A 19,297-nucleotide genomic window follows, 5' to 3' on the forward strand; every position below is an offset into this window, starting at 1 on the left:
GCACATGTAATGACCCTGGAGAACCAAGGGAATAACCTTCTGAAGAGTCTCCATCTTGAACGGAATCCGCAGCACAAATTTGTTCAGGGCCTTGAGATCCAGAACAAGGCGAAACCCCCCAGTTACCTTGGGCACCAGAAAAATGATGGAGTAAAACCCCTGGCCCTGCTCCCCCGGAGGAACCACCCGAACCGCCCCTTTGTCCAACAGCGACTGAACCCCCCGAGAAAGTTCCGCACGTTTGGACGGGCAGGATGGCAAAGGAGTCGGACGGACCCCCGAGACTGTAGGCAGGCTGGAGAACTCCACACGGTACCCCAAGCGGATCATGTCCAGGACCCACAAGTCAGAACAGGAGGACATCCAGGCTGGAAGAAACAACCGAAGCCGACCACCTACCAAGGATCCGACCTCGGACCCCAGATAGTCAGGAACGAGGCTTCGCAGGGGGGGACTTTCTTGTCCCGACCCCGTCCTGGCTGAAAACGACCTCGACCCCTGGAAAATTGTCTGTGAGAAGAGGGGCGAAAGAAAGGCTTAGGTTTTGAAAAAGCCGGAGCAGCCGAGGGCAGTTTGAAAGAGGAGGAAAGTTTCTTCTCCTTGAAAAGCCGATGAAGCTTGCCCTCAAATTCAGCCCCAAACGACATGGAACCCTGAAAGGGCAACTGCAGCGCAGCAGACTTCTGGGCTGAATCAGTCTTCCAATCCTTAAGGACCAAGTTCCTACGAGCAGCCACGCACACACCCCCGAGAGGGCAGAAGCACGCACCACATCGAAGGACACGTCAGAGAGAAACTCCACCTGATGCTAAATGTGGGCCAAGACAGCAGAACAGTCAGTAGCATTATCCATGGACCCATACAAAGTCTTCAAGTCAGAAAGAAGGGATTGAGCAACATAAGTCCCGTAGATGCCCGCCCTCAGAGCCAGGTGCCAACCAGAATATGCCTTTTGCAGAGAAGCGTCCACCCTCTTGTCGACCAGATCCCGCACCACAGCATCCTCAGCCAAAGAAGTGCGACCCACAAGACTGGCCACAAAAGAATCCACAGGAACAGAGTCCGGCAAATCCTTCGCCATATCCTGAAGAGGATAGAGCTTCGCCAAAAAGCGAGGAAGAAGAATACGATCAGGATCCTTCCATTCCCGAACCAAAATGTCCCTGACACAAGGATGGACAGGCAAAACCGCAGGCGCAGCGCACTGGAACTGACGAAGCAAGGACCCTCCAGAGGTACCTGGGACATCATCAGCAGGAAACCTCATATTCTCCTTCACATGGGCCAATCATTCGGGCAGCACATCTTTATTCACATATTTGCCCTTGACAATATCCTGCTCCAGATCATCACCATCCGACCCAGATGAAGAGGAAGAAGAAGAAGGGCGGGGAACACCACCTGACTTGGACAGGGATCGCGACCCCTTAGACCCGGGACTCCCCATCTCCAACAATGTCTCCCTGATCAGCGACATCAACCTGCATGTTGGTGTGGCGCCACGGCTAGGGCGACTGACTCCGGAATCTGGGGATCACGGTTCGATCCCCGGCACCGGCGGCAGATTAGCCCAGCACCATGTGACTCTTGGCAATAGCTTGCTTAATCTTCCCGACGGCCCCCAGCGCCTAGAGACCCTTACGGGTGAGTGTGCGCTTTACAAATGTGGATTATTATTATTATTGGCATCCACACCACGGGCACGACGCCTGGATCTAGCAGGAGAAGGAGAGGATGAAGAGGACGAAGAAGAGGACGACTCCACCACATGCCTGCTCTTCTTTGAGTGCTTCCCCATGATTATGCCAGCCGGAACAGACAGCCACCAAAGATAGCCACAGGCCAGCAGGAAAAAACGTGAAGGAAAGCCCAGCAAAGGCTCCACAAACGTACAGGACCCCCAAACACAGAGAAACGAGGAGCAGCACCCAAACACGCCAAAGCAGCAAGAAATGCAGGCACCGTAGGGCAAGAGCACAGTAATATAGAGGAAATGTGAAAAAAAAACGCTACGCGGTACTCACACCCGAAGGACCGGCAAGCCTGCAAACAACACCGCCTCCGGCCGATCACAGAAACGCCTGACTTTCTGCCCCACACAAAGGAAGTCAGGCAAACTCCGGCAGGAAGCGCCCCAGCCATGCGAGGGCCGCCGCACCACCGGAGGCACAGGAAACAGAGCCGCGCCTCCTGTCAAGCCCAGCAGGACAATGGCACGGCCAAAACCTCCTCCAGCCACACATCTGCAAAGTCCAAGGAAAGCCGAAAGAAGACTCCAGGGAACCCCTTGAGCCCGGCAGGAGGGGAAACCCGAGGAAAATAGCCCCACCCGAAGCCCAGCAACAGGTAGGCACCAGGAGCACACTTGCTCCTGGAAACTGCAGAAATACTGTCGAAGACAGAAAAAAGAACAGGAGGCATGCTGGGTACTGTACCCTTATGTACTCCCTATAGTGAGAGGGAGGGGCGTACCAGCATTCCTGCTTTTCTTGTTTCTGTCTATAAGATAGGTTATCTCACTTGTTATTAATGAAGAGGACGAGGACAGGAGGGACCTGGGGGTAATGGTGCACGCTTACCTTTTACTCCTAAAACATGTCCTTTCATGCTTGAAATGTGTTGTTGAAAATTCAAGTTCCTCTGCTAAGGTTTTGAAAAGCTTATCTTCACAACTTGCTATAACTTCATTTGCAGGTACAATAGGTGAATTTGCTTGTGAAAGTTGGTTTAAATTTGTTCTATTTTTCCTCAAAACTCCACTTTTAAGATATTGCTCCTCTGCTATTTATTATTTAAAAGATTTCTTAACTTTAGGATTGTGGATAGTTATTTTTTTTAAGTGTCTCTGAAATTGATAAAAGCCTGCATCACGGCTTTTGCCACCACTGTAACAAACAGTAAGAGGTCGGGACCCTGGTCGTATCGGAATCAAACTAACATTCCCTGAGATTGTTATTCTGTGCAGTGGTTAAAGGCGGTACTTACAGTCAACAGTCAGAGAGACGCTGCTTGTAGTGAATTTCCTCACAGCTGGAAAGTATGCGGTGCAAGACAGACGTGTGTTGTTATGCTCCATCGCGGCTATGGATGTGATAGTAGATGTATAGGTTCTGGTGCCGTCCAGATTATAAGTAGTAGAAACTTCGCGATATTTAAACTCTGACTCAGCGCTCCAGGTTATCTCCGGGGTGGTGCCGGAGCACCTCCCGGGCGCAGTGCACTTCACAGTCACCGATTTACCCTCAATCACTCGATCAGGGAGGGAGATTTCCGGCTTGTCCTGAAGATCTAGAAGACAGAAATCAAAATGCTAATTTTTTTTCTTACATAAAAAAACTCAGTCTAGATAACAAAATCATACATCCCAACATTTTAGAATATGAAATTGGGAGATTATGAAAATCAAATCAGGGAGTTTTAGCCACCAAACACAACTGAGGAAGAAAAATTGGTAACTGTCAGGAAGAATGTGTTATAAAAGTTGGCCACTTGGTTATCATATCATGATGTGTCAACTCGAGTGGGTTTTAAATGTTTGTTCTGGTTAGGATACTTGGCTTTTATAGTTGATTGTTTATTTACAGCTGTTTTTCATGTCTACAAATTGGTCATCTTTATTTTATTTTGATAATAATTCTGTCATGGATTAATTATATAAACTAGGACTAATTAGTCATTTCGTTCTTTTTATGCACCCCAATGTTCTCTGTGAAATTTTATGGCAGTATCTTCTTCATGTATTTCACTTGTATGCTATTTCTATGGTGGATATGGCACAATATGTAAATGAGACCTTGACGAAAACCTGTTGAGGTTGAAACTCATTGCCGAAAATAAATTAATCTGAAAGCAGTATGCTGAGTTCAATCTTCTTTGTGCCTCACCAACTTGTGAGGTGCCGCTTTTACATGTTACATTATTTACCGGACACGTGCCCGCTGCATTGCACCAGTACCATCAGGTGGACGTGGTCGGGCTTCTACGGGACGCATGCTATGGATATATATATATATATAAATATATCAAAGTCAAAGTTTTGAGCAAAGGCTCACTGTGCCTTTCCCCAGCCACTCCATGGCGGCGGTCCGTGATGAGGCAGGCAGCCTCAAACAAATACGCCAAAGCCGTCACACACTCCAACCGGGACAGCAATCACGGACACAAGATCTGCTGCAGTAAACCTCCGTTTTATTTCACTCGGGTCTAATGGCAAGTAGCACTCAACGCGTTTCATTAACACTCCATTGTTCACAAGTGCCTGTCTTCGCGTTGCTTTCTTTTTTATAACCACATGATTACAATGTAACAAAATGAAGAAAGACTCACGCTGACATTGATTCTCAATGTATACATACACTATGCATCTTATTTACTTTTCTAGCACGCTGTATTTAAATCGCGCAATAGCATTTTGCCGCTGCTCCTTCTCGCAAAATATTTTAAACAACAATTATGTGACTGATAACATTTAAAGATACAGTCTCATGCATCATACTCCCCTATAAGACAGTTATCATACTGAAATACACAATTGAAGGTATCGCTCCCAAGTGGGTAATTAATAATATCCTTCGTAATTCATTAACTACAATTCAAAATTGGGAAATATAACGCACATGAAAATTATTGATTTTCAACATATTCTGCGTTTGTGATGCACCAGTGGGCTAGAGCATATAAAAGCTTGGCAATAGAATGTTCTAGCTAGAAATGTTTCTGTCTTCAGCTTAGTCAAATCTCATCTAAAAAAATAAATAAAAAAATGTGTCACCTCAAAGAAAAACAACTACGTACAATAATAAAACACAACATTTAAAAACACAATAAGCTCGCGGCTTAAAGACTTTAGCGCACAAAATTAGGAAATGCATTATTAAAGAATTCAACTATCAGACAGTCTTCAATATGATCATCCCAGGTGTACAGCTAATTCCTCATCAAGTTTATGGCCTAATGGGGTCATTGTCTTATATTGGATGATAAGCTTAGATTTGAGTCTATGCAGTTCTTTAAGTCTATCACCACCTCTCACATCCGCTTTTACAAAGTCAAGTACCACAAAGCTGAGTAAGTTCGTATTTTGTTCATGGTGGCTTTGGAAATGACGCGCCATTGGATAAGTTTTGCCTAAATTTTTTATAGCACGTAAATGTTCTAAAATACGGATTTTGGCCTTTTGGATGGTGCTTCCAATGTAGGCTAATCCGCATTGACAGAATAACGCATATACCGCGTACTCAGTGTTACACGATGTGTGTTTCTTGATCACATAGGGTCTACATACTGAGGACAATATACATTCTTTCTTGTTTATGCTGTTTTTGCAGGCTTTGCAGCTTCGACATGTATAGAAGCCTTGAATACCAGGGATCCCAGGTTTGGTTATTTCAGCCGCTCTGCATAAAGTGTCTCTCAGTGATCTTGCTCTTTTGAAAGTGATCTGGGGATTAGATCCAATGCAACCTGCAAGGTCTTTGTCTGTTCCTAATACTGGACAGTATTTATTCAAACATTTCCGTACTGCTTTCGTTAGTTTACTGTGTGTTGTTATAAATCTGAGATTTTGGCTGGTCCCTTCATTATTCATACTCTCTGTTTCCAGTGATTTGTCAACCAACAGAGAGTCTCTCGGTCGTTTGGATACTTCATATTTATATATATTTTGTAGCAATTTAAAAATAACGCCGCACTCTTCTCAGGTGATTTCAACACGATTTATTTCAGCTCCATCATACTTCCTTCACCTACGCGTTTTGAACAAAACTGTTCTTGATCACGGTAGTGACAAGTCCGTTTTTAGTTTCACACATTTATACTCCACACACCACTATTACCCAGAGCTGCATAGTGTGAACTCGTGCTTAGAGTGGGCACCGAAGCGAGAATTATCGAGTCCGTGGACAATTGGGTTCAGGACCTTGCCGCGTCGGGAATCGAACCCCGGTCCCGGGTCTGACCTCAGCTTCAGGGTATGCCTCCTCTAACCAGTCAGTCACACTTCTCCACATATATATATATATATATTCACTGAAAAAACCATAGGTTATAGACCATATATAGTTAGGAATTAGCATTTACAAAACCTTATTTTACTCACGCAAAACCATTGAAATTTGCATATATAGTTAGTTGCACTAACTATATATCGAGCACCCGCAATCCACTGCTTGTTCTCTGCCTCTCTGTCTTTTTCCCCGCGCCAGGATACTCTCCAGTAACAGAGCGCGTTACAAAACGGTTTATACTTATACTTATACTCACTGCTGATCATGTCACATATTACATCATTCATGACATGGTCAGTGACATCACTGATGACATCACTGATGACATCTCAAATGACATCACTGATGATATCACTGATGACATCTCAAATGACATCACTGATGACATCTCAAATGACATCACTGATGACATCTCAAATGACATCACTGATGACATCACTGATGACATCTCATTTGACATTACTGATCACATCACTGATGACATCATTCATGTGATTATACGATGAACCTCTTCAGACTCTAATATAACCTTAGATACACTCAGTGTAAACAGACACTCACAGACTGTCACTCATCCATGGAGTTACTCACACACCTAGTCAGTCATGCAAAGAATCAATCACACCTCCATTTCCTCAACTATACAGTTATTCACATCTTACTTATTCAAACATATACAAACACATATTTACTCTCTTATACCATCCCTGATACAAGTTCACAATGATCCATACAGCCACTCACACATTCACTGGCTCTTTTGCAAAGTTATTTATATATGTCAACTCTCACATGTACTGTGTTTTACATATGTACTTACTTTGACATGTAGCACTGAGATATCCATTCACTCACCAATACACTCATGCACACAGTCAACCGCCCATACAGCTGTTTCCACATGCACTTTTGAACCCATGCATCTAGTGAATCAACTGCTCACACATCTATGCACAGAGTCATACACCTCCCAGCCACTCACACACACACTCAGTCTCCCATACAAATACTTGGGCAACTAATCAATAACCCCTATAGTTACTCATATAGCTACTGATCAACACATGCAGCAGTTTACAGAACAACAGACATAATGATGCACAAATTAAGACAGTTTAGTCACTAACCCATGCACTCAGTGAGACACATTTAATCACTCACTCATACAGTCAGTCATGCACCTACTAAATCCTTCATCCAGACACTTATACATCCACTCATTCTTCAATATGTAAGACATATTTTAACTTTACAGAAACATACAGTCACTGGATGTTGTCATCAGTGATGTCATCAGTGATGTCATTTGAGATGTCATCAGTGATGTCATCAGTGATGTCACTGACCATGTCATGAATGATGTAATATGTGACATGATCAGCAGTGGATTGCGGGTGCGCGATATATAGTTAGTGCAACTAACTATATATGCGAATTTCAATGGTTTTGTGTGAGTAAAATAAGGTTTTGTAAATGCTAATTCCTAACTATATATGGTCTATAACCTATGGTTTATTCAGTGAATTTTCAAGGTTTTGTAAATGCTAATTCCTAACTATATATGGTCTATAACCTATGGTTTTTTCAGTGAATTTCAATGGTTTTTTAACCGCATCCGTGCGGCGCGAATTTCCCGCCCATGCTGACTCCGCCTTGCGCGGGCGGAGTCATGACGGAACGGTTCCGTCATCAGCACAGCTCAGCCGATGCTGATGACGGAACCGTTCTGTCATCAGCATCAAAGGGGTTAATAGCAAATATGAAAAGCTGTAAAATGTATTCTTCTTTTAAAGGAAAAATATATTTTACATGTATTTAATATAATTTTTTTATGTATATACATTTTTTGAGGGAACAAATTTATCAACTATCATGCTGAAGAAGAGTGTGGGGAAAAAAAAAAAGAGGAGGACTAAGAGGAAAGAACAATCAGTTCAAAAATACAATTGCTTTAAAGCATGAAGTGCTTTTCCACACATTTACATTTAAATAACCCATATTAGAACATACAAAATATCTACAGAGGAGACGGTGTATATTGAATTTTAGACTCTTCATTGGTACCTACATGTTGGTACTTACATCACCCACACAACACAGCAGCTCTATTCAGAGCTACCCTACCTCAAAGCACTCTAAAATATTATTTTACTATTTCCCTTGGTTTTCCCCTTGTTACGCTTTCCGGAACGAAAGTTTTTTTTTTTTTACATCTATGGGCCTCCTCAGCCACCCTCAGAAAACCTAGGGGGTCAGGATATGTCTCCCATGCCCCCTTATACTCATTCCCAACATTGTTTATCCTCCATCTTGTGACTAAATTCGTCCGAAACACAAGATGGTGGACTCCCGTTACGCTACCGGTGAGCTACCCGGTTCGCGTACCGGTGAGCGCTTCCACCGCAAAAAATCGAAAAAAAAATTATTTTATTTTTTTGCCCCGCGGGGCCCTTTAATAGCCCCCACATCAATCCTAGGGGGTCAGGAGGGGTCTAACTTTCCCCCTTTCATTCATTTCCCCCTTCGTTTATTTCCACCTCTTGCCACTCGATCCTACCGAGAGACAAGATGGCGGCCGCTCCGGACTGTTTAGAATGTTGACAGTCACCGGAGAGCCAATCCGCTTCTCCTCGCAAAGTTCTGTTATGCGTCTGGTACGCGAACCGGGGCACTAACCGGGACGCTGTCACAGATATACATATTTTTTTGAAAGTTAATTTCTCAAAATCCACTGGAGGACAAATCTTGAGACCTAGCAAAGGCACATCGGGCAAACAGTCTCTACAATTTTGCCAAGTTTCATAGAAATCCATTCAGCCGTTCGAGCTAAAAGTGAGTCCAACCGCCCTATGGAAAACTCAATGTTAAAAACACGTTTTGGGACCCCCCTTTTTTCTCGCCCCCGCTTGACGAAACCCCCCCAAACTTTCAGGGGACGCTCAGAAACAGAAATGTGTCATTTTCCTGAAAATTTCAGCCAATTCCGTCCATCAACGCCAAAGTTATTCAACATAGAATTTTCAGAAATCCCCATTCAAAAAAATCCTAACTATATATACCTACTGGCGACCGCCAGTAGGTAATATATATATATATATATATATATATATATATATATATATATATATATATATATATATATATATATATATATATATATACATATACATATACATATATATATATATATCAGTCCAAAGATCGCTTCTCTGGAGTATCCCTCGTCAAGTGGGGGTGGCACGCTGCCGGTGAAGCACCCGGCAATCATATACCATACAAAGCGGTGTCCCAAGCGTGCTCTCAGATGCAAATTATCCACACTTACACGGCAGGTCTGTCAGCAAAGGTAGGGTTTATTCACGCCATAAGCCCTACGTGACGCGTTTCGCACTCCTTGAGTGCTTGTTCACACAATGGTAATCACAAAGTTTGCCGTATTTACTGTGTGCTCTGTATCAACATAAATGACGGACTTACAAACAAATGCTGTGATATGTAGCGCCATCTTGGAGTTATCGGATGTTGTATCATTATGTACATAAGCTTACAAAGTTGTACAAGTTATAATAAACAATACTGTAGTACATCTCTAAATATGGTGTATTCCTGAAAGTAGCTCATTGATAGACTAATCCAGTCAAATATACAATACATATATAATGTCTGAAAGGTTCCGGATAGTCACATCGTAATTGTAATAATGGCGTTTTTTGTGAGTCCGTTTACAAAAGCTGTGTCTTAGTGTGTAAATCTAGCTGAAATTATGCTTTGTTTGAACAGGGGAAGAGCCGGCGTACGTGGAATGATCACATGTCCTGCCTGCCCAATCAAAAGCATTGATGACTGGTTGTTACGGTAACTGTTACCCGTTACCGGCACGTGGGCATATTCTTCCAATCATCTATTATGGAAGGTTGCCATGGCTAATATAAAGCTCGAACCTCATCGGAACGAATAAGTAGTGCATGTAGATCACACCATAGACGCCGATGGCATATGATTTGCAAAATGCAAATCCTATACATTCCTATAATGAATGTATACCATCCCCTAATATGTGGGGAGTCTGGATGCACTGAACGGGGCACATATGTATGACGTGACTCCACCTCAATATGTACAATGTCTATGAGGCGCGATTTGTATCCCCTGGTTAGTGGGAAAGTAATGTATATACAAATGTATATAGTGTGTCACCCTAAATAGTGGGTTATTCTATATGCTTCAATTACAGCATGGTTTATTACCCTAGATAGTGGGTTGTAACATTGGTATCCAATACATCATTGACAGTTATACATGACAGACTGAAGTGAAGTCAACAATATAACTACAGATGACGAGGGGGAACTCCTAGTACTCACGGAGTGGTGCGATTTCCACGCTAACAGTGCGGTGTCTGTCAAGGGATTGAGCGTTCGGAATGGAGGAAGAAAAAGAGAGAAGAGAAGCTGCACTCTCTTTGTTCGCCAGGGCGCCAGGTAAAGGCGCATCAATAACAATGCCCGCAAGTGCGAACAAACCGATTATGGACCTATTAAGGAAATATGAGAAACTCCATAAACATGAGGTTTCAAAGTGGTGGGAAGCCACATCTCTTGAGGACTACCTGGAGAAAAATATGGTTCCGAGAGGCCTACGAATCTACATCACCCCCTCCTATGAATCCCGTGATCCCCAAATGATGGAGGATTGGGCTGCAAACTCTGCTCAAAGCTCCAAAGTCATGATGCAGATTCTGGTGAAGTATGCCTGGGCGGACAGAACGAAAATCAAAAAAGAGATCGAAGACATTGCAGAAGAGCTGAACAAACATCAAGACCAAGAAGTTATTGTCGAATATATTGGTGAGATGAAATTAAGACTCAAAGCACTGGAAGATGACATTAAAAAAAGAAAACAATACAAACTCCACAGGGACTGTGGTGATTATGAGTCAGGGAGAATACTGACTCATGCCAAGAAATATGATCATCTCTACGATGCGATCCAACAAAAAGTCAGCAATATCGGAGTAGACAACGAAGAAGTGGATGGAGATGATGAGTATACCAGTGCATCTCTTACAGATAACTCGGAGTCCACCAACAGCACATGCAGTGGAATGGCCGCAGGGGACACAGCACAGAAGGCAAAACCCAATTTTTTAGAGATGTACCGGCTCATGAATCAGAGCCGGCAAGCCACCAGGGCATCTGCATGACTACAGGCCAAGAACCAGCAAACTCCCTCACCCGTAAGAGGAAGGCCAAGAGGTACCGGGACAAGAAGAGGAAGAAATACAAACAGAGGAGGAAACAGAGCACAAGGTCAAGTGGGAAACAAGAAAGGCCAAAACAAGAAATACTAATGATGGATGAAAACCAGGTAAATCATTCTATTATTAACCTTTCCTCACGAGACATTAACAACAAAGATAAACGTACTCTCTGTCTAGGTCTTTCCTTCTGTCCTTCAGTACCTATGAATTACGTGGATGACAAGATCGATCTTTTTAAATTCTGTCGTAAACTAAAACTTAAGAAATGGCATGCATTGAAACCTGCCAGGAGCAGAAATGAATGTCTAAGTAATTCCAGAGATGTGGAGGAGAATCTGATTATTGGGGATATAGACAATTTGATGGCTTTAGACGAGATAAGCAATGAAATGGATGAGCATGAGATAAGCATGGAAGCTAAACGCATTCTAGAGGCACTAGAAATACAACATGACAGCAATACCAGAAGTAGGTTTAAACCACGATCCACCTTTACCCCCAAACTGTACCATGATAATATTGACACTTTTCAGGAAATGGTGGGCAAGGAACTTTTTCAATACAGGAGCCAGAATTGGCCCAAGAAAATGAAAAGTTTCAAACACAATCTAACTTCAACAGAAAAATTAGCAATGAAAGAACTAGCAGAGGATGACAGCATTGTCATCCGACCTGCAGATAAGGATGGCAATATTGTCATTTTACCCAAAGCCATGTACATAGGGGAAGCACAAAGGCAACTAGATGATGTCAAAACCTATAAAAGGAGTAACAGATTGGAATATAACTTGAGCATTACTACAATCTGGGACAAACTTACAGATTGGAGAGATAAAGGATGGATTGAGTGGGAGGAATATTGTTATCTTAAACAGGAGTATCCCGTTCTTCCTATATTATACCTACTTCCGAAGGTGCACAAATGCAAACATAATCCCCCAGGCAGACCTATCATTTCGTCTAGAGGGAGCGTTCTGGAAAACATCTCCAGATACGTAGATTATTTTCTACAAGAATATGTGAAGAGCCTACCAACATACGTACAAGACACGAAAGACTTCCTTGACAAAATCAAGGATGTCAAGTGGGAAAGCAAACAGCTTCTCATAACTCTAGATGTCAGCTCATTATATACCTCAATAGAGCACACACAAGGGATTGAGGCATGCGCCAGATTCTTGAAAAACCGTAACATCAAGTATCTTGGACATACTACCATGATATTGGACATGATCAGACATTGTCTGGTTAACAACTTCTTTCTGTTCAATGATGACGTTTATATTCAAACACATGGCACAGCGATGGGCACATGTTTTGCCCCGAGCTTTGCCAACTTGTTCATGGGCGCATGGGAGGCGGACATCAGACACAGACCAGATCTGAAAGAAGACTTCCAAAAAGTCACTATGTGGCTACGATACATAGACAATATTTTCCTTATCTGGAAACGAAGTGAAGAAATGGCCACAGAATTCATTTCTAAACTCAATATTAACAGTAACAATATCACTCTTACGAGTAATATTAGCAACACAGAAATTGAATATCTGGACACCAAGGTGCAAGTGCAGAATAAGAAACTTAAAACCGTACTGTTTCGGAAAACAACAGCAGGTAACACACTACTGCACGCGCTGAGCAGCCACCCTGAACCTTTAAAGTGGAGCATCCCTTATGGAGAACTGCTTAGGGCGAAACGAAACTGTAGCACCATGGAAGACTATCTGATGGAAGAAACACTAATGGTGGAAAGATTTACAGCCAGAGGATACCCCAAATGGGTTATCAAACAAGCTATCAATAGAGTGAAACAAGTAGAACGCAAAGACCTGCTCAGCAATTTGAGGAAGGATGATGATAAAATGGAGGATGAAAATGTGACCCGTATCATCCTTAATTACAATGGCAACTACAAACAAATCAAAAAAAGTATCACTAGAAACTGGGAAATCCTTAAGAACGATCCTATAATAGGAAATACCATCCCTTCCAGACCTAGTATCACATATCGCAGGGGCCGCAATTTGAGTGATCTCTTGGTGCATAACATTATCAGTGATAGTACACCACGAAGGGTCGATCTCCCCGGCTTTTTTCCTTGCGGTCACTGCAAAGCTTGTGCTAACAGCCAGATGGTAAAGGAATATTGGAATCCCAGTACGAGTAAGATGGAAGTGATCAAACAATTTCTAACATGTACTACCATGTTTGTGGTCTATGTATTGGTAAGTCCATGTGATCTAAAGTACATAGGGAGCACCACGAAAATGGCAAAACAACGAATACTTGAACATACCAGAGCCATAACTAATAAGGATAAACAATATCCGATTGCTCGCCATTTTGAGAGTCACCATTTTTCCAATGCCAAACTTTTGAAATACTATATTATTGAACAGGTGATCCTCTCTGCCAGAGGTGGTAACCGTGCTTTGAAACTGAGGCAACGGGAATCGAGGCATATCATAGGTCTCTGTACCCGTTTTCCAAAAGGACACAACCTTAATGAAGAATATAATGTACACTTACATGGCTAATGGTTGCATTTTTGTATAATATATAAATGTATAGATACATTCTCTTTTATGTACTTTCTCCAACAGGTTGAAAGGGAGGGACTCTGTCTCAGGCTTGCGACAACTGCACCCTATTCCTTTCAACGTTGGCTTTCTCTATTCTTCGCTCCAAGTATGTCTTTTTTAATTTTTAATTTTGCTATTTTGGACTGAATCACGGTGCACTTTGATTTAGGTTGATATTTTACCGTTTGCGGTAAATTGGAGCACAGGTTTTTTGGCCTGATCATATCAGTGTAATCAAAGTTTTGCCTTTTTTGACATAAGTGTGTACTCTTATGGGAAGTTCATATAACATTGTCTTGCCATGTATAACTGTCAATGATGTATTGGATACCAATGTTACAACCCACTATCTAGGGTAATACACCATGCTGTAATTGAAGCATATAGAATAACCCACTATTTAGGGTGACACACTATATACATTTGTATATACATTACTTTCCCACTAACCAGGGGATACAAATCGCGCCTCATAGACATTGTACATATTGAGGTGGAGTCACGTCATACATATGTGCCCTGTTCAGTACATCCAGACTCCCCACATATTAGGGGATGGTATACATTCATTATAGGAATGTATAGGATTTGCATTTTGCAAATCATATGCCATCGGCATCTATGGTGTGATCTACATGCACTACTTATTCGTTCCGATGAGGTTCGAGCTTTATATTAGCCATGGCAACCTTCCATAATAGATGATTGGAAGAATATGCCCACGTGCCGGTAACGGGTAACAGTTACCGTAACAACCAGTCATCAATGCTTTTGATTGGGCAGGCAGGACATGTGATCATTCCACGTACGCCGGCTCTTCCCCTGTTCAAACAAAGCATATTTTCAGCTAGATTTACACACTAAGGCACGGCTTTTGTAAACGGACTCACAAAAAACGCCATTATTACAATTACGATGTGACTATCCGGAACCTTTCAGACATTGTATATGTATTGTATATTTGACTGGATTAGTCTATCAATGAGCTACTTTCAGGAATACACCATATTTAGAGATGTACTACAGTATTGTTTATTATAACTTGTACAACTTTGTAAGCTTATGTACATAATGATACAACATCCGATAACTCCAAGATGGCGCTACATATCACAGCATTTGTTTGTAAGTCCGTCATTTTGGTTGATACAGAGCACACAGTAAATACGGCAAACTTTGTGATTACCATTGTGTGAACAAGCACTCAAGGAGTGCAAAACGCATCACGTAGGGCTTATGGCGTGAATAAACCCTACCTTTGCTGACAGACCTGCCGTGTAAGTGTGGATAATTTGCATCTGAGAGCACGCTTGGGACGCCGCTTTGTATGGTATATATATATATATTCACTGAAAAAACCATAGGTTATAGACCATATATAGTTAGGGATTAGCATTTAAAAAACCTTATTTTATTTGCACAAAACCATTGAAATTCCATATATAGTTAGTTGCACTAACTATATATCGCGGACCCGCAATCCACTGCTAATGATGTCACATATTACATCATTCATGACATGGTCAGTGACATCACTGATGACATCACTGATGACATCTCAAATGACATCACTGATGACATCACTGATGACAACACCCAGTGACTGTATGTTTCTGTAAAGTTAAAATATGTCTTACATATTGAAGAATGAGTGGATGTATAAGTGTCTGGATGAAGGATTTAGTAGGTGCATGACTGACTGTATGAGAGAATGATTAAATGTGTCTCACTGAGTGTATGGGTTAGTGATTAAAGTGTCTTAATTTGGCAATCATTATTTATGTTGTTCTGTAAACTGCTGCATGTTTAAATCAGTAGCTATATCAGTAACTATATGGGTTATTGAATGGTTGCCCAAGTATTTGTATGGGAGACTGAGTATGTGTGTGGGTGGCTGGGAGGTGTATAACTCTGTGCATAGATGTGTGAGCAGTTGATTCCCTAGGTGTATGGGTTCAAAAGTGCATGTAGAAACAGCTGTATGGACAGTTGACTGTGTGCATGAGTATATTGGTGAGTGAATGGATATCTCAGTGCTACATGTCAAAGTAAGTACATATGTAAAACACACTCCATGTGAGAGTTGACATATATAAATAACTGAACATAAGAGCCAGTGAATGTGTGAGTGGCTGTATGAATCATTGTGAACTTGTATCAAGGATTGTATAAGAGAGTAAATATGTGTTACTATATGTTTGAATAAGTAAGGTGTGTATAACTGTATAGTTGAGGAAATGGAGATGTGATTGATTCTTTGCATGACTGACTAGGTGTGTGAGTAACTCCATGGATGTGTGACAGTCTGTGAGTGCCTGTTTACACTGAGTGTATCTAAGGTTATATTAGAGTCTGAAGATGTATTATCACATAAATGATATCATCAGTGATGTAATCAGTAATATCAAATGAGATGTCAGTGATGTCATCAGTGATGTCATTTGAGATGTCATCAGTGATGTCATCAGTGATGTCATTTGAGATGTCATCAGTGATGTCATCAGTGATGTCACTGACCATGTCATGAATGATGTAATATGTGACATCATTAGCAGTGGATTGCGGGTCCGCGATATATAGTTAGTGCAACTAACTATATATGGAATTTCAATGGTTTTGTGCAAATAAAATAAGGTTTTTTAAATGCTAATCCCTAACTATATATGGTCTATAACCTATGGTTTTTTCAGTGAATTTTCAAGGTTTTGTAAATGCAAATTCCTAACTATATATGGTCTATAACCTATGGTTTTTTCTGTGAATTTCATTGGTTTTTTAAAAGCTAATATCTATAGCTGTAAAATATATTCTTTATTAAGTGACGTATCACGTAGCCCGTGAGACGCCTCATGATGCATCGCATAACCGTGACGTATCGTCTCTGCAGCGCAAACCAAACCCAAAACGTAAGCGCGCCAGAACACGCTTAAAGATATATATATATTTTTTTAACCTTAATTAGACAAAATCCACACGTGCACATATCACAAACGTTCAAAAAACACAATATGTCGGACTCCCGTTACGCTGCCGGTTAGCTGCCCGGTTAACGTACCAGGAAGCACCTTTACCACGAAAAATCGCAATTTTTTTTTCTTTTGCCCCGCAGGGAACTTTAATAGCCCCCTCATCAATCCTAGGGGTTCAGGAGGGGTCTGCCTTACCCCTTTCATTCATTTACACCTTTTTTTTTTCCACCTCTTGTCTCTCGATCCTACCGAGAGACAAGATGGCGGCCGTTCCGGACTGTTTACAATGTTGACAGCCAATCAGCTACTCCTCAGACTCCCGTTACACTGCCGGTTAGCTTCCCGGTTAGCTGTCCGGTTAGCTGCCCAGTTCGCGTACCAAGACGCGTCACTACGGCGAAAAAATCGGATTTTTTTTTTTTTTTTTTGGGCCCCGCGTGGCTTTCTAATATCCCCCTCATCAATCCTATGGGGTCAGAAGGGGTCTACCTTGCCCTCTTTCCTTCATTTCCCCCTTTGTTTTGGTCTCCTCTTGTCTCTCGATCCTACTGAGAGACAAGATGGCGGCCGCTCTGGACTGTTTACAATGTTGACAGCCAATCAGCTACTCCTCAGACTCCCGTTACACTGCCGGTTAGCTTCCCGGTTAGCTGCCCGGTTAGCTGCCCGGTTCGCTTACCAAGACGCGTCTCTACGGCGAAAAAAATCGGATTTTTTTTTTTTTTTTTGGGGCCCCGCGTGGCTCTATAATATCCCCCTCATCAATCCTAGGGGGTCAGAAGGGGTCTACCTTGCCCCCTTTCCTTCATTTCCCCCTTTGTTTTGGCCTCCTCTTGTCTCTCGATCCTACCGAGAGACAAGATGGCGGCCGCTCCGGACTGTTTAGAATGTTGACAGACACCGGAGAGCCAATCAGCTTCGCTTCGCAAAGTTCCGATACGCGAAAAGTTCGCTAACCGGATCGCTGCCCGGAGCGCTGTTACAGATATATATCTTGATTTAAACGTTAATTTCTCAAAATCCACTGAAGCACATATATTGAGACCTAGCAAAGGCACATCGGGCTAACAGTCCCTACAATTTTGCCAAGTTTCCTGCAAATCCATTCAGCCGTTCGGGCTAAAAGTGAGTCCAACTGCCCTATGGAAATTAACATGGGAAAAACGCGTTTTGGGACCCCCCTTTTTTCTCGGCCCCCCCTTGACGAACCCCCCCCAAATTTCCAGGAGCTGCTCAGAAACAAAATGTGCCATTTTCCTGAAAATTTCAGCTGATTCCGTCCACAAACGCCAAAGTTATTAGACATAGAATTTTCAAAAGTCCCATAGAGAAAAAATCCTAACTATATATACCTACTGGCGACCGCCAGTAGGTAATATATATATATATATATATATATATATATATATATATATATATATATATATATATATATATATATATATATATATATATATATATATATATATTACCTACTGGCTATCGCCAGTAGGTATATATAGTTAGGATTAATTCCCTATGGGATTTCTGAAAATTCTATGTCTAATAACTTTGGGGTTTGTGGACGGAATCGGCTGAAATTTTCAGGAAAATGGCACATTTCGTTTCTGAGCAGCCCCTGAAAATTTGGTGGGGTTTCGTCAAGGGGGGGCTGAGAAAAAAGGGGGGTCCCAAAACGCGTTTTTTGCATTGAGTTTTCCATAGGGCGGTTGGACTCACTTTTAGCTCGAACGGCTGAATGGATTTGCACGAAACTTGGCAAAATTGTAGGGACTGTTAGCCCGATGTGCCTTTGCTAGGTCTCAATATATGTGCTCCAGTAGTTTTTGAGAAATTAACGTTCAAACCAAGATATATATCTGTAACAGCGCTCTGGGCAGCGATCCGGTCCGCTTACTTTTCGCTTATCGGAACTTTGCGCACAGAAAGCTGATTGGCTCTCCGGTGTCTGTCAACATTCTAAACAGTCCGGAGTGGACGCCATCTTGTCTCTCGGTAGGATCGAGAGAGAAGAGGTGGAAAACGAAAGGGGAATTTAATGAAAGGGGGCAAGGTATCCCCCTCTTGACCCCCTAGGAATGTTGTTGGGGTTATTAAAGGGTCCCGTGGGGAAAATAAAAAAAAAATGATTTTTCACGGTAGAAGCGCGGCCGCGAACTGGTAGCGAAACGGGAATTCGCCATTTTGTGCTTCGTTAATTAAATTACTAGTTATAAGTGGGTGCGGGAGACGTATCCTAATCCCCTATGTTTCCTGAGGGTGGCTGAGGAGGCTGATATATGTTGATACATCTCTTCCAGCGGCTGTGCGTGAGCTTTTTTTTTTTTTTGCTGCGTGACAGTCCGGAGCGGCCGCCATCTTGTCTCTCGGTAGGATCGAGAGAGAAGAAGAGGTGAAAAACTAAGGGGGAATTTAATGAAAGGGGGCAAGGTATACCCCTCTTGACCCCCTAGGAATGTTGTTGGGGTTATTAAAGGG

The 19,297-nt window shown here is 42.2% G+C and overlaps 1 pseudogene across 1 annotated transcript in view; it reads right to left on the reverse strand.

Moving 5' to 3' along the window:
- Positions 1–2,968: 2,968 nt before the first annotated feature.
- Positions 2,969–19,297, reverse strand: part of LOC147659012 (sialic acid-binding Ig-like lectin 13) — a 197,138-nt pseudogene continuing 180,809 nt past the window's right edge. The window contains exon 3 of the transcript XR_015307337.1: positions 2,969–3,288. The product of XR_015307337.1 is annotated as a sialic acid-binding Ig-like lectin 13 (transcript). The remainder of the gene's footprint in view (positions 3,289–19,297) is intronic.

Source organism: Lissotriton vulgaris, unplaced genomic scaffold (genome assembly GCF_964263255.1).
Source record: "Lissotriton vulgaris unplaced genomic scaffold, aLisVul1.2 SCAFFOLD_2257, whole genome shotgun sequence".
Lineage (NCBI taxonomy): Eukaryota > Metazoa > Chordata > Amphibia > Caudata > Salamandridae > Lissotriton > Lissotriton vulgaris.